Source organism: Typopeltis vanoorti, chromosome 20 (genome assembly GCF_054136105.1).
Source record: "Typopeltis vanoorti isolate ZY-2024b chromosome 20, IOZ_Tvanoo_1.0, whole genome shotgun sequence".
NCBI lineage: Eukaryota > Metazoa > Arthropoda > Arachnida > Uropygi > Thelyphonidae > Typopeltis > Typopeltis vanoorti.
In genome coordinates, this window is record NC_143568.1 from 42,708,340 (window position 1) to 42,725,240 (window position 16,901).

The 16,901-nt window shown below is 35.7% G+C and overlaps 1 protein-coding gene across 4 annotated transcripts in view; it reads left to right on the forward strand.

Moving 5' to 3' along the window:
* Positions 1-16,901, forward strand: part of LOC150095396 (ubiquitin-protein ligase E3C) — a 662,747-nt gene that overhangs the window by 466,325 nt on the left and 179,521 nt on the right. The window lies entirely within an intron of this gene.

Genomic DNA, 16,901 nt, shown 5'->3' on the forward strand with positions numbered 1-16,901 from the left:
AACTGGATCCTCTTTTGGACTGGTTCTTTCTTCTTCGAACTGGAGCTCTCTTTCATGTCTTGGCGAATAAGGTCTCTTCAGTGGGAGCCAGGCCCAAGTGGAGATACTAGGCAGAAGCATTAGCAAGGTCATCTCTACCTATAGGAGTTGCCAAACAGTGTGCCACCTTTTTATTAAATTTCTCTTGATTTAGAGAAAGATGCTGAAAGTTTATTTTTCAGTTGGTCAGACTATAATAAATTTAGTTTAATCCTTTATCCAAGTGTGTGCAAACAAAGTTTGCACCTGAAAGTATCTTCAGGACTGGGGTAAAGTGGTACAACACCGGGCAACTCCTTGCAAAGGTGGAGCAAGCTACCAACAATCCTATCTCAGTATCTCCCATAATGCAAAACACATCTCCTTGTGGATATGTATAATGTTATGCATTTAGGGAAGGGCCACTACCCAGACTAGTTTCGACCTCTATTGAGGTCTCTTCAGTGGGAGCCAGGCCCAAGTAGAGATACCAAGGCAGAAGCAATAGCAAGGTCATCTCCTCCTATAGGAGCTGCCAAACGGTGTGCCACCTTGGTATCTCCATTGGGCCTGGCTCCGACTGAAGAGACCTCAATAGAGGTCGAAACTAGTCTGGGTTGTGGCCCTTCCCTTAATGCATAACATTATACATATCCGCAAGGAGATGTGTTTTGCATTATGGGAGATACTGAGAAAGGAGTGTTGGTAGCTTGCTCCACCTTTGCAAGGAGTTGCCCAGTGTTGTACCACTTTACCCCAGTCCTGAAGATACTTTCAGGCGCAAACTTTGTTTGCTCACACTTGGATAAAGGATTAAACTAAATTTATTATACACGTGAAAAATAAACTTTCAGCATCTTTCTCTAAATCCAGAGTAATTTATTAAAAAAGGGTGGCACACCATTTGGCAACTCCTGTAGGTAGAGATGACCTGCAAATGCTTCTGCCTGGTATCTCAGCTTGGGCCTGGCTCCCACTGAAGAGACCTCAATAAAGGTCGAAACTAGTCTGGGTAGTGGCCCTTCCCTTAATGCATAACATTAGACATATCCGCAAGGAGATGTGTTTTGCATTATAAGAGATACTGGGACAGGAGTGTTGGTAGCTTGCTACACCTTTGCAACGAGTTGTCCTGGTGTTGTATCACCTTACCCCAGTCCTGAAGATACTTTCAAGCGCAAACTTTGTTTGCTCACACTTGGATAAAGGATTAAACTAAATTTATTATTACTCCCCTCCAGTTTTACTAATCAATATTCATTATTTCAGAGTTGGAATTGTTTTTTAAATTAGTCTTAATTTTGGAAACACTGATTAATTATAAAATTAAACAGGCTTTCCAAAATATTTGATATGTCCACAAGATATTTTTACAGACATTGAATATTTCATTTAATTTATTTCATTATATCTACATTCATTGAAAAGATCATCATCAGTTTCCTGATATATACCCTCATGGGCTATTCAGGCTACTATGATAGCACTACGTGATTAAGTTTATATTATTTTTAATTTTTTATCCACAATTTTCCTCAAAATTAGTTTATTATTTGTCAGCATTCCAGTATTTTCATATCTAATTTGTGCTTCTAAGGCACTTCTGACTGAATCAATCCAACTAGACTCTTTCTCTGGATCTCTTTCCTGCCATCTTGGCATCTTAACTCCTGTTTTGTTAACCTTTTCTCTTCCATTCTGTTAAAGTGACCATATCATCTTAAATTAGCTCTACTTACACATTCTTGAATGCTAATAATGTTAAGCTCTTTTCTAATATCTTCATTTTTAATATGATTCTGCCATTGATGCCATCCGTTCACTCCCCAAATTTTTCTCAGAACCCTCATATATGTTGTCTCTAGTCTTGGATCGAGTACTTTATTTCTGACTTGGATCCATAGGTTAAAACTGGTTTGAACACTATCTTGTATACTACTAGTTTTGTGTTTTGGCTAATTTCTTTATTATTCCATATAAATTTATTCAGCTAGCTACCAACCATACCAGCCTTTCCTATTCTGAGGTTGAAACTGGTTTAAACACTGTCTTGTATACTACTAGTTTTGTGTTTTGGCTAATTTCTTTATTATTCCATATAAATTTATTCAGCTGGCTACCAACCATACCAGCCTTTCCTATTCTGTTGTATATTTCCAGATTTAACTTGCCATCTTCAATAAGAACTGTGTCTAAATAGCTGAAATATTCTACTTGTTCTATAGGCTCTACATTCAGAATGCAGCTGAAGTTTGGTATATTTCTGCTATTTTCATAGTTTTGGTCTTTTTACTGCTGATTTACATTCCTGACTTGTTACAGCTGTTATTCAATTTAGTTAGAAAATTCTGGATACTTGCACTGTTTAGTAGTGCATTATTTGCATAAAGCCAAAATTATATAACAATTTTGATATCAGACCTAATGCCACTTTCTTTCATGATGTGATCGATCTAGCTGATGAATAAGATCGGAGATAATGTTCATCTTTGTCTTACCTCTGATTTTACAACAAATCATTCCCTTCAATTGTAACTGCTGATTTACAACTTAAATATATACTATGTATTGCTCTATATGATGTTCCATTTACCTGATGTAATTGTAGTGTTTTGAAAAGCTTTCACTAGACACCTTGTCATATGCCTTTTCCATATCTACAAAACATAAGTACAGATCCTTGTCATATTCCCATGATTTCTCAACTGTTTGTTGTAAAGTGAAAATCTAATCTTGACACCCTCTGTTGGCCCTGAATCCAGGTTGTTCTTTTCCAAGTTTCTCTTACACAATCTTTCTCAACATTTTCAAGTATGCTTGCATAAATTTTACCTGAACACTTAGTAGAGAAATTCCTTTGTAATTATTCTCACATTCAGCTTTATTCTCTTATTCCAGTTTGTGTTTAAAATTCTGATCATCTGAAATTTTACCTTCTGATCAGGCCTGTTGAATTATGAACTCGGAACTACTTCTGTAACTTTTTAGGTCCACCATGGGGGTTCTTATTTTTCTATTCTTACAGTTAATTTCACCACATATCTCCCTAGCTGAATCAATCAGTGTCTTCAGAGTTTTCCACTGAGACCAAGGTTTGGTTCTTGTTTTCAAAATGCTTCAAATTTTACTCAATAATGTTTGTATAGTTGAGTCTAGAGTTTATCTGTAAAAGCTGCTCAACTTTAATTATTTTTAAAACTTTCTTCCATACTGTTCTTTTCAATGTAACATCTGTTTTTAGCACAAGTAATGGTCACTTCCAATTTCAGATCCTCTGTACACTCTTGTATCTTGAACCAGATGAAGATATCACTATCAACAATGACATAGTCAATGAGGCTTTTCTTCTTATTATTATTATTATTATTATTACCCCAAGACCTCATGGAGTCAAAGACTCATCTGGGAGGTCCCTTTATCACACACACACATCTCATCATACTGTGTCTTAAACACACTCAAACTCCTTGCAGACACCACACTCTCAGGCAAGGCATTCCAATCATTCACAACTCTGCACGAAAAAAACCTGCCTCTCATTCCCCTACTCACATCCTCTTTATACAGTTTCCATGGATGACCTCTGGTTCTCCCCCCCCCCCCAGGACTCCCACTATTTTCGGTAGAACGTCTCTAGCATTGATCCTATAACAACTCCTTATCAACTTGTAGGTCTCTATCATATCTCCCTTCTTCCTCCTTTCCACCAGATTCTGCAAATAACATCAACTCAATCTTTCCTGATACTTGACATTACAGAGGTCAGAAACTACCTTAGTCAATCGCCTTTGAACCCTTTCCAACATATCTCCATCCTTCTGAAAACCAGGTGACCAAATCTGGCCACAATAGTCCATGTGTGGCCTAATCAAAGCCTTATACAACGGAACAAGAATCTCCCTACTTCTGCACATTAATGTCCTCTGCATCATTCCCAGAAGCCTTTGTGTTGTCTTCATAATTTTGGCTATGTGTCCCCTAAATTTTAGATCCTTATCCACTATCACCCCGAGATCTCTTATTTCTTCCACCTCTAACAATATATCCTCACCAAGCATAAATTCTGCATCCCATCTTTGTTTTCCAAATTTTAAAAGTTTACATTTTGCAACATTGAACTCACATCTCCATTTCCGTGCCAAATCACTCAATTTATTCAAGTCTTCTTGTAAGGCCACAACATCTTCACTACTCTTTATGGTTCGTCCCAACTTTTCATCATCTGCAAACAACTGAATATCTCCATCCAAATCTTCGCTAATATCATTAATATACATGTTAAATAGTAATGGCCCTAAAATAGACCTCTGAGGCACTCCGCTAGTGAATTTTCTTTTCCTGGATATCGCTCCCCCATACACAACTTGTTCATACCTATCAGATAGCCAGTCTCCAATTCAATGCACTAATCTAATATCCAATCCCATCTGCTCTAGTTTGACTGTCAACTTATCATGAGGTACTCTATCAAAAGCCTTTGTGAAATCCAAGTATATTACTGTGTATCCTTCTCCTCTGTCCAAGGAAGCAGTCACTTTATTGTAATAAGTAAGTAGATTACTAAAACATGGCCTCCCCTTAGCAAATCCATGCTGTCCATCAAAGATAATACCATTGTTGTCAACCTAACTCTGGATCCTAGTTCTCACAAGCTTCTCCAACAACTTAACCACAACACCTGACACACAGATAGGTCTATAGTTTGATGCTTGAGTTCGATCACCTCCTTTATGAAGTGGTACAATCTTGCCCTCCTTCCACTCCTTAGGAACTTGACCAAGTGCAAGACTCGTATTAAAAAAATATGTGAAGGCAGGAGTCAACTCCCTGGCACATTCCTTCAGAATACGTGGTAATATATTATTAAGTCCCTCAGCCTTATTTACATCTAGTTTACTCAACTCCCCAAATACCTCTTGCTCACTTACAGTCAGTCTCTCCTCCCTATCATCAACTGCTCTCAATCTCTCCTTGAAGTCACATTCACAAGATTGAAAGATCTTTATGAACTGCTCATTAAGTATCTCCACCACACATTCTGCAACAGCTGTCTTTATACCATTTTCTCCAATCAATGTCATCCTTCCATAATCATTCTTTCTTTTGCTGGCTACGTATCGAAAGAACTCCCTAGGATTCTTTTTGGCTTCATTAGCTAACTGCTGTTCATACCTCTCTTTAGCTACTCTCACCAACCAAATCACCCTCCTTGCCTGGTCTCTGTAGACCTAATGAAATTGGTTACTTCCACTTCTCTTATGCTGCCTCCACAATGCCCTTTTTCTCTGTATTGCATGCTTAATCTCTTTATTCATCCATCTCACACCTACCTTATTTAACCTTCTCACCCTTGGAATACCCTTAGATATTGCATCTACTAGATAGTTTTTGAAAATACCCCAAGCTGCATTGATTTCTTTTCCAGCTAACTCCTCATTCCACGCTACACCTGCAAGCTGTCTCCTGAACTATTCATAATCACACCCCTTGTAGTTCCACATATACCCTTTTCTCACAGGGATCCTCGCACTGCTGGGAATCACCCAGGTAATCACCTCATGGTCACTCTTACCAATTGGTGGATGATTTGACACCTCATTTATAATTACATCCTCTGATGAGATGACCAAATCCAAGACCCTTAATCCTCGTGTGCCCTCTTTTACATACTGTCTGAGGTAGTTATCCCTCAAAAACTCAAGAAACTCATTTTCTTTACTTCCAGTTGCTATCTCATCATTCCAGTCTATATTGCCATAATTAAAATCACCCATAATGATCACTCTTTTCTTATTTGCTTGGCTAATTTGAATATACATTTCACTATCACTACCATCCACATTACCTGGTCTATAACAACATCCCACCAAGTATTTGATTCCATTCACCTCTATCTCACACCATACTGCCTGAAGCCACTGGTACTATTTCTGTCTTGAATCTCTACTTTGTATGGACATAACTCTTTCTCTATCATCAATAGCACTCCCAGTCCCTATTTACCCCTTCTATCCTCACGAAACACATCATACCCTTCCATCTCTATTCCTGTCAGGATGTCATCCTCTTCCAATGTCTCACTTATTACGACAATCTTTGGGTGAACAGATGCAATTAATGCAACCATTTCATCTGCCTTGTTTCTTATACTTCTAGCATTGGTAAACAAACACAACAGCTCATTTCTTGATCTACAGCTAGTTCCATTGATATCACTCACTCGATGTGATCTCTCCATGCTAGACTGGGGCCATTTCCCTTTCTGCTTCTTCATTTTAGAACCCTTTTCAATTCCAATTGTTTCCTCTTGATCCCTGGTCATCTCATTCCTTTCCTGCCTACACATGCTCTCGCATCCTCTTGGAGCATCCACCATTCTCATGCTGTGTACCCCTGTCCACCCTGAGCCTCCCCGTTTCCCTGCTCCTCTTGCACACCATTCTCTCATTTTCTATACTCATACTACTCACTTCCCCATTCATATCCACTTCTATAATCTCTCCTGTCTTACTCTCCTGCTCTTTCACATCGCTCCCCTCTCGATTTGATTCATTCTCTCTATTCACTTCTCTACCTTCCAGCAGCAGTCTCTCCAAACGACTCACACCATAACCACTCAAATGCAGTCCATTGCTCCCATACAGCTCACTTGGTCCCTCAAACTCATTCTACACATTAACAAACTGTACTCCCATCTTTTCACACATTTCAGCCAGCATATCATTCATAATCCTTGCTCTCTGCCTCATTTCACCACAGTCATACCTAGGCAACACACTGACTACCCTTCCTGTCACACTATACTCTTTTATCCTTGCAAGCAGCCTCCTGATATCCATTCTGACACGCTCTTTGCCCTCTCTCAAATCATTTGTACCAATTAATACTATTAACTCTTTTGCTCGCTCCCGCCTCATATCCAATGGCTCAATCACTCTACTCATTTTACCGCCTGCAAAACATATCTTGTGCATTCTGTCCTCTAACACACCTTTAATAATGGAATTGGTCTTCTCTCCACGTCAACTTGTGCACATCTTTATGTTGAAAAATGATGTAGCCTGTTCTGGGAAGAATCCAGCAAATACTTACCATTATTATTAGCTTTGCCATTTTCTCCAAATTTTCCCAAAATGTGTGGTAGACTCATTTCCTACTGTACTGTTTAGATCTCCAACAAGAACCACTTTTTCCATTTTTTTTTTATATCATATATCAGACCTAATGTTGCTTTCTTTCATAAGGTGATCCATCTAGATGATGAATAAGAGTGGTGATAACAACAGTTATCACCACTCTTCAATGGTGATATCTCCAAGGGTTGGCGTCTTCAATTTATGGTATAACCTAGTGGAAAAACTTCCAATATCCATCTCTGCATAGCACTATACATGTCTGAAAGGATATGTGCTTTGCATTGTGGGATACTAAGACAAGTGATGTGGAGTCATTAGCTTCTATATACAAGTTGTCTAGTCCTGAAGTTACTTCAAGTGCAAACTTTGTGTGGTTACACTTGGATAAAGGATTAAACTAAGAATATAATTTCTTGGCATCTTTAATTTATAATAATTAGTTCATGTTATTTACTTCTAATGTGAGTGTCATTGTTGATCTGTCTAACATAATAGTACATTTCATATCCCATCTCTGCTCAGTTAAACTGCTTTATCAGAGCAGTATATGTGATATGTAATTCTAGTGTTATCCAGTTAACTTTTAAGCCTTAATTATGCTTTATGCACTGATTGGGTGGATGAATAATTTCTGGTGCTGCTTTGAATTCCATATATAACTAGTATATAAGATATAAGGCACTTGGGTTTGCTCCCAAATAACATTGTATTTGGGAGCAGATACAATGTTATTTGTTTTTAATTTATTTTTAAAATTTTGTTTTTATTTTTTGTACATCTCACTCATAAAGTTTTCTTCTGAACAGTCCATCCGACCTATATCTTTTATATTTCTGGCATCTTTAAAAATAGGTGAGGTGGGCTTCAATGATCAAGAGGAATGAACGCAACATTTATGATACATCTGAGTTATTCTTTCAATCAAGTTTGTTATGAAAGAACCGAAAACTTTTATAGTTAGAATATCTCGACTATTGGATGGCTCTCTATTTTCTTATTGCAGTATGTTACTGTAAAATTTGGTGTTCCTTTGTAAATTCTTACTTATTCTTCTTCTTTGTTCTCTAAAATTTCCATCTAGATATGCTTGTACTTAATGAATTTATCTCTAACACTTTAATTACCCTTTTTAAATTAAATATTCTCTCTGGGCCGTTATTCACTCTTAAGAATGATGCTAGTGGATATAAGACAAAGGAATTGCTAATGGTCAACACCAATTCCTTTGTTTCAATACTGGATCTGATTCGTTTTTCGGATTCAGGGAAAATTTCTGTTATCCTGCATCACCCTGAATCCTAGATTAACAAATAGTGCAGAATCAAGGAACCAGAACACAGTTTAGCATACTATCTTATTTCACTATAACTTATTTATGCAGTTGTAGCCTCCCTCTTTAACTTATCTCCCGCTGTGGTCTGAATTTTATGAGAAAGTGCAATAGAGGAGAAAATCAGGCAAGGCGCCATTTAAACTTAAAAAGCAAAACATTTAATTACAATTGAAGCATCTTACACTTTATGAATATACACTAATAAAGCAGTCTACAATTTCAAAGGAATGAGCATTAATTATTTAACCCCTCTATCTTTATCACAACATGCAAAACAAAGAACTTCATATATGGTTTACAACTTCTGCTTGATAGATCAAACATACTCTTCTATACTCTTCAGTACTAAAGGACATTTGCTAATTGAATTTCTACTTTAGCTCCATGTGCTCTTACAAAATTCTTTCACTACAATTTCGTAATCACTCTACTATAAAAAGAATATTATCTCTAGAGTCCTTCCTATAATTACAAACTTTCTTCTTATACATAATTGTTTATAAATACATAGACTGTACATTACCAACTGCTGGGGAACTGTTTGGCCATTTCATATAGCACAACTGGACAATCATTTTTGATTCCTGGTTCATTCTGCTTTTTCTGAGGCATTCTTCATGGGTCCGAGCTGTAGTTATCTCCGCCGCCGAAAGTAGGCATACGTTGTTCTCTGGTTAACTGGCACAACATCGTAATGACATCTCTGGAAATATCGGAGATTTCCTTTCGCTAGGCTGATTGCTGACCAGTAAACTTTCAGGAATTTCACGGCATAGTTCCTCAGTCTTTATCTCGAATCCGCGTCGAAAAGGGGGGGACGAGAAGGAGCCATGATGAGGTTCCAACACACTAGAGCATGAGTCCAAGAGCATAAGAGTAAGAGCGTTTTAGGCACTGCAACGACTTTTTAAATCGCGCGCTACAAGTTACTTCTACGTCATCGTTTTCTTCCTCCTCCCCTTTTTTCATGTCACCCTGCATCACGCAGTACTTAGCGCCACACACGGAAATCTTAGCGTGTGTGTGGGGGGGGGGGGGGGGACTACATGCTTACCTAAAGGGTGCACATGTTTAGATTCTGGCCACTTTTACTTAATCGGATTATCTTTTCTCCTAGCAATTTATAAGTACTTACACAAAAGTAGCAAGGTTTAAGAATTTAAGCAATTTACAACATTTACATTATAACATAAAGTAGTGAAAAAATATCCTCAATTTACTCATACTTTGGTAAATTACAAGAATTTAGTAAGCCCAATATATCAATATATGTTTCAAAAACCAAACCCATGTTAAGTCTGTAGGAAACATTAATTAATTTAATTTTAGTTTCATTCAGAACTTAACATACTAACTGTTTTGGTATTGTACCCATTTTGCATGATGATATCCGTTCATTTCATAATATGGTGCTACCTTGCTTGTTGAAGAATGAGATAGATTTAAAAAAAAAAAAAGCTTTTTTAGATCAGGATTATTAGATTATCTAACCATTAATTTACTTCTGCATGAATGTTATTATATTATCCTTGGGATTCTGATAATGCATCATTATTGTGTCTGAGTACATTGTTGCAAGTTGCCTATCTCAATGCTGATACTCTTTTGTCTTCTATTTCAGTGTGAAAGAAGCTCCAGGATGTAAACTATATTCAACGGGTTCTTCATTGGGTCAGGGCCATATCATTATTATATCTGTCCCACTTTTGTGTGTGTGTGTGGGGGGGGGGGTTTAATGGTATCCTTCCAAAGTTTTTTTTATTTGAAGAATTCTATGTAAATGTTAGCACACTGTGATGAGATTGTTCATGTATTTCTTCATACTGAAACAAAAAGAAATGCCATGGGTGTGTTTATGAAAAGGCTTACCACATCCAGACGGTGCTTTTATCAATCTCTAAGGCTAATAATTTGGATAACTATCAAGATAGTTATCCAAACTACTGATAGTAGTTCCTTTCCTTTATACTTACACGGTGATCAGAATACATCATGAAAATTATGGAAACAACTACCATGTTAGAGTAAAAAAAATTTAGTTTGGTATAAAGCAAAATAAACACTCAACATTTTGATCCTCACATTAAGGTTGTCATCTGGAGTATACACATATATATATATATATACAAAGAAACAAGCTGCACTACAGTCAACATGGCATGATAAAGTTACTGATGCTGTTTTTGAGGGTGTTCACAAAAATTTGGAGTCGTTAACACCCTCAAAAACAGCTATAACAATTTGCTTTAATGAACAAGCTCTTAAACAAGAATTAAAAATTATTAGCAATACATTTATAAATAATGGCTATAGCAAAAATACTATTAATGAAGTTCTACATAAAACTTCATCAAAAAATAATATTGATTACAGTAAAGCCATAGCTATCCCATACATTAAAGGGTCATCGGAAAAAATTAATAGAATCCTACACCATTACAATCTTAATGCCACTTTTAAACAACCTTTATAATTAAAAAAAACATATTCAACTCCTTTATGGATCCTCTCCCCCCCATTTTCACATCCTGGAGTTTATTGCATCTCTTGCACCTGTAACTTACCTAATATTGAGGAAACTGGACATATAATCCCTATCCGTAATTAAAAAAAAAAAAAAAAAAAAACACAAACGACACATTAAATTTAACAATTTTGTTTGGTGAAGCAGGCCTCTCTCTTTCTCTCTCAGGCCACACTCTTAACACTCTACACCAAATTGATTGGAAAAGTACTTGCTCATTACATCACACAAAACCTGGTATGAACGGAAATTTAAAGAAGCCTGTGTAATTTTGATTAACCACCCTAATCTTAATAATAATGGGGACTAAAAAATCCCAAGAATTTGAATGGCACACATTCAGCCCACTTAGTTTTTAACAAACCCTGACTTTAGGACTCCAAGCAGTTTTTCAACTTTTATTGGCCACTATCCATACCAGTTGGTTGTAATTTATATGTATACTTATATAAGTAATAATTTATTTATTATTTATTAATTTTTTTCCTTTTTGTAAACATGTTGCTCTCCAGCTTAATTTAAATTTGTAACCTAATTGATAATAATAATGATAGAACTCTTGCTTTGATGTAGTGAGGTTTATTTTTCCCACCAGAGGTTAGCCCAATAGTTGTAACAGTTGGTCAGTAACTTTAGCATACCATGTAGACTGTAGTGCCACTTGTTTCTTTGTATATATGTGTATACTCCAAGTGATGACCTTAATGTGAAGGTCGAAACGGCGACTGTTTATTTTGGTTTATATTAAACTAAAGTTTTACTCTAACACAGTAGTTGTTTCCATAATTTTCATGATGTATACTGATAGTAGTTAAGTGTGTTGAAATAAGAAAATTTAAAAAATTCAAAAAAGGAAATATAATATATGAAACTTAAGCTGAAAATGAATGAAGCAAAGGAAATTTTGCCTGTTATGATAAAAAATGAATTTCAAATTTTGAAGTATGTGAAACTAGGAAGAGAGAATGATAAATAGCCAGAAGAAATGAGATAGAAAAATTGTAGAATAGTATATAATGAGTTGGCAAGAGAAAATATTTAGATATCAAGAAAGCAAAAAAAGAATGACTTGGTTACCAAAAACAAGACAGAAACTTATAAAAGTAAGGCATAACATTTAAATGCAGTTTGAAAATACTAGGTTACAGAGAATTAAAGAACTTCATCTGAGAAATTATAAAGATAAGTTATTGGAAAGATTGGTAAAAGAAGATAAGAGAAATTATGTGGATGTTGTGGCAGAATTGGTATACAAGGCTGCATTGTTAGGCCACAGTGTAAAGTTTGTGTTAAGTGAAATTAAAACTGGTATCCTGCTGACTGAAAAGGATAAGATTTTGAAAGATGGAGAGAGCACCTACAAGGGTGGGAAGGCATGTGGTAAATCTAAAAAATTGCTGCTGATAAATTGCAAATGATGTTTTAGTGACATGCTGGTCACTAGGTTACCCAGTCATTGGAAAGAAACAATGACAGTCCATAATTCCAAAGAAAAGCAATCTCACTAAATGCAAAAATTCTAATGTTAATGCCTTCAAAAAGGTTTTTGATAATTTTTTTTTAAATAGAATTAAAAGTGAAACAGGAAAGATATTAAGGAATGAGCAAGTTGGTTTTAGAATAGGTGTAAGTATTGTATGCCTCATTGTTATTTTAAGGAATATATAATAGATAGTAGAATATAGAATAAAAAGGAATCAGTGACGTTGCTTGCCCATTTCGGTTTGGTGTGTTGCCGTGGCTTATGTAACCCGCACTACAAATTTCGTTTCAGTTTGACCATATGATTTGCATTTTTATCGATGTATGAAAGTTCTAAGAGTATAGCACATCATTGCTCATCTCAGTTGGTCTAATGCAATTAATTGTAATGAAATCTGCACAGAGTGGGGCACAATGTGTTTGTTTTAAGATACTATATTAGAAAACATTAATGAAGGAGAATGTTATATTTGGTTGGTATATTTGAATTACTCAAAGGTATAAATTTTGGAAGAGGAGGCAAGGCTTACCTACTTTGACTATAATACTGTTTTCCATTGTGAATATGGACAAAAAAGTATAAATTTATCAAAAATTATATATTAAAAACTTGGCTATATTAATATACAATATATAAAAACTTGCCTACCACGTCAGTTCACACTTTACATACTCAACTTAGAAACAAAAACAGCAACTCATGACAAATGACAACTTTCAGTTGGATTGAATGACACAATAATCAGTCGCAGCCTCTAGGTGCTATTGTCTCATGACATCCCTGCCTTGCCTTCTGAGCAGTTTACAACTACTAGAACACTAAGGATTTGACTTGCTGTGCCATCTGTACATCTTTTCAAATGGCTCAAAGGTTTATGTATTTTGAACGCATACCAAGACTGTTTAACATCTGAAAGTGTCCTCTTCATGAAGCATTAGTATATTGTGTTTACTTTTAGGATCACAAGAAATCTGGTAACAATTAGGGGAGTCTTTAATGCAAATAAGTGCAAAAATATAATATCTGTGATATTACTATTCATTGGATGAGCACCACACACCTAGCACACCCTGAATATTCATCCATGATAGAAATATGGAATGACAGTATGGATTGAGAAAAATTATGGATAATTATTAGTCTATGGAATTGTTGGTAAATATGTGAGAAGTATAAAAGAAATTTATAAATAAAGTAAAAGTCGTTATAGCATATCAAAGGACATCAGAATGGTTTGAGATAAGGATTACATGCTAACATAGTCATCGATGGGATTATGAAAAATTGAATAAAAAATTATAAGGAGAAGAATGAAATGGAATCTCACATTGAAGATGTCTATTCATGCAGATGACATTTTAATAAAATCAAAATACAGACATATATAAAAGCAAAACTCAGATGCATTATAAAATGCACTGAAAAGTTGAAATTAAATAAAAATAAATTTTTTTTAGGGGTGCTTAAGGTTTAAAGCTGTATAACTGAGAAGAGACCTCCGCACAGCCTTTAAAGGAATGCGGAGAACCGACCAGGGCTTCTGACCAAATCCTTACCTTCTCGTGGTGCACCCTGTTATCTACCTGGATACTGAACGAACGAGGATGGGCTGGCAATTTGGGATTTAGCCGACCAAATTGTATTCTTATTGGGTTAAACCACAATATTAAATGATGTTACAACATGGCAGAATTTCATGCTGGCTGGGGCGTTGCCCAGTTAAACAAGACCTCCATTGTTTTCAGCATGGAACCAGGGCAAACAGCAAAAAGTCAGCTACTACAGCTAACCATAAAACACACCCCAACTCAATATCACCAGAGTTCAAGATCGATACTATCAACATAAGAAGCCTGAATGGCAAAGAAATGGATCTTGCTGAGGAATTGGATAAGTACCAAATCAATATAATAGAGGTGACTGAAACAAAAAAGGCAAAAACTGATGAGATTTTTATGACCATTAAATATAAAATGTTATATTCAGGCATTAACAATCAATTAAAAGAAGGAGTAGCCATAGTTTTCAACACTAAATACGAGGCTAATCTTCTTGAATGGCAGCAATTTCAAGTACAGTGATGTGGGCAGATATCAGAATGGGGAACTGGACAGTGAGACTTATTTGTGCCTATGGTCCCACAGAAGGTTCTATTAAGGTAGAAGTGGAGAAATTTTTTGTGGCTTTAGAGAAAGCAACTGACACAATGAAAAAGGAAAAGTTGGTCCTTGTTGGGTATCTAAATAGCATGGTAGGAAATGATTATCAGAAATACAAAAATGTTTTGGGAAAATTTGTAGAAAAGTGCAAAGCTAATAATAATGGCAAATACTTGTTGGATTTCTACTCAGGACATGGACTGGTTATTACTAACACCCTGTTCTAACATAAAAATGTACACAAATTCACGTGGAGAGAAGACGCAAGGAATAAGGAACATCTCATTGCCTATTATTGTTGACAGTGATGTTTTCTCTCTGGTGCAGACACTAGAGTGCACAGAGGAATTGAAATTGGAAGTGATCACCATTTAGTTTTGAGCAGAATAAAATTGAATTTCATATTAAAAAGAAGAGCATATAAGAAAGTTTTAAAGCAAATAAAAGTTGAGCATCTCTCAGATGTAAACTGTAGACTGAAATATACAAATATTCAAGAAAAAATGAAAGAGTTTGAGATAGAATTGTGCTCTTAGAGAATACAGAGACAAATGTAAGAAAGCTAAACACTGTGTAAAACTAGCTAAACAAAAGTCATGATCAGACTTTGGTAAGAACATAGAAAATAAATATCAAAAAGGTGGTAGGATATTCTGGAGGTTGTTGAAGAAGCTCAGAAATAGAGGAAGGAGTGCTGTAAAAGGAATTAGAGATGATAGAGGTGATATGAAAACTGGAGAAAAAGATATCCTTGAAGTATGGAGTAATTACTTTGAAAAACTGCTAAATGAAACTAGCAGTATGACAGCACAGTGACCAGGCATGCAATCAGGAATACATATCCATACTTGATGTAGAAAATGCCATCATAAGTCTGAAATGTGGAAAGGCAGCTGGAATAGATGATATTCGACAAGAAATGCTCAAGTGTGGAGCCAAAGTCTTACAGTGGCTGCACTGCATAGTTCAGAGGATCTGGACAGAGGGACCAATTCCAGATGATTGGAGTAGAGCTCTCATAGTACCCATATATAAAAAGGGAAATAAAACTGAATGTGAGAATTACAGAGGTATTTCCCTACTGAGTGTTCCTGATAAGATTTATGCAAGTATACTTGAGAAAAGGTTGAGAAGGATTGTGGAAGAAAAGCTTGGTGAAGAACAAACTGAGATCAGGCCAGATAAAGGCTGTCAGGTTCAATTTTTCACTTTATGATAAATAGTTGAGAAATCATGGGAATATAACAAAGATCTGTATTTAAGTTTTATAGATGCTGGGAAAAGCATATGACAAGGTGCCAAGAGAAAAGCTATTCAAAATGTTACAGTTATATGGTGTCATTGGGACATTATATCAGACAATACTTATTTTACAACTCAAATCTTTATTTGAGTTGTAAGTCAGCATTTAGAATTAAACAAAGTACAGGAAGATGTTAAATCTGGTGTCAGACAAGGATATACATTACCCCCCCCCCCCCCGTTATTCATTATCTATATGGATCACATTATGAAGGAAAGTGGTATTAAATCTGATATCAAAATTGGAGATATTAATGTCAGCTCTTTGCTTTATGCAGATGATGTTATACTTGTAAATAAATCTGCTACAAGTCTGCAAGATTTCTGACTAAATTGAATAACTGTTGTAATAGATATGATATGAATGTTAGCAATAACAAGACATAGACAATGAAAATAGGCAGAAGCATTGAAAATTTCAACTGTATTGTGAATGGAGAACTGATAGAACAAGTAAAACATTGACAAATGTTGAGAAGCCAAATTAAATAGTTTTCAACGTGTTCATGCTTAGAATATTAATATTTTAGCCACATTTAAGAAATGATGAGTTAATATAAAACAGACAAAGCAAGAAAGTATTGCCAGTGAAATAATGATATGTAGATGAAAATGGATTGGCTATGGACAAATAGAAATTTCAGGGGTAGCTTGGGCATGGATCCCAGAAGGAAATTGGAATAGGAAAAAAGATGGCTGGTTGAGAAAGCCGAAGAACAGCAGAATTAGATGTAAAAGATAGGAGTAACTGGAGAAGATGAATCTCGACCTTATGTTCCCCCATGGCATATAATGCCAAGGATATGTAGGTAAGTATTAATCCTCTTATATTATTGATAAATGTCATATCTCTTTATTTCATTTAAATATTCCACATTATTTTCAGGTATCTCCATTAGGTTTATTCTTAATGCCTTGTATACACATTATATGTAACCAAATGGTT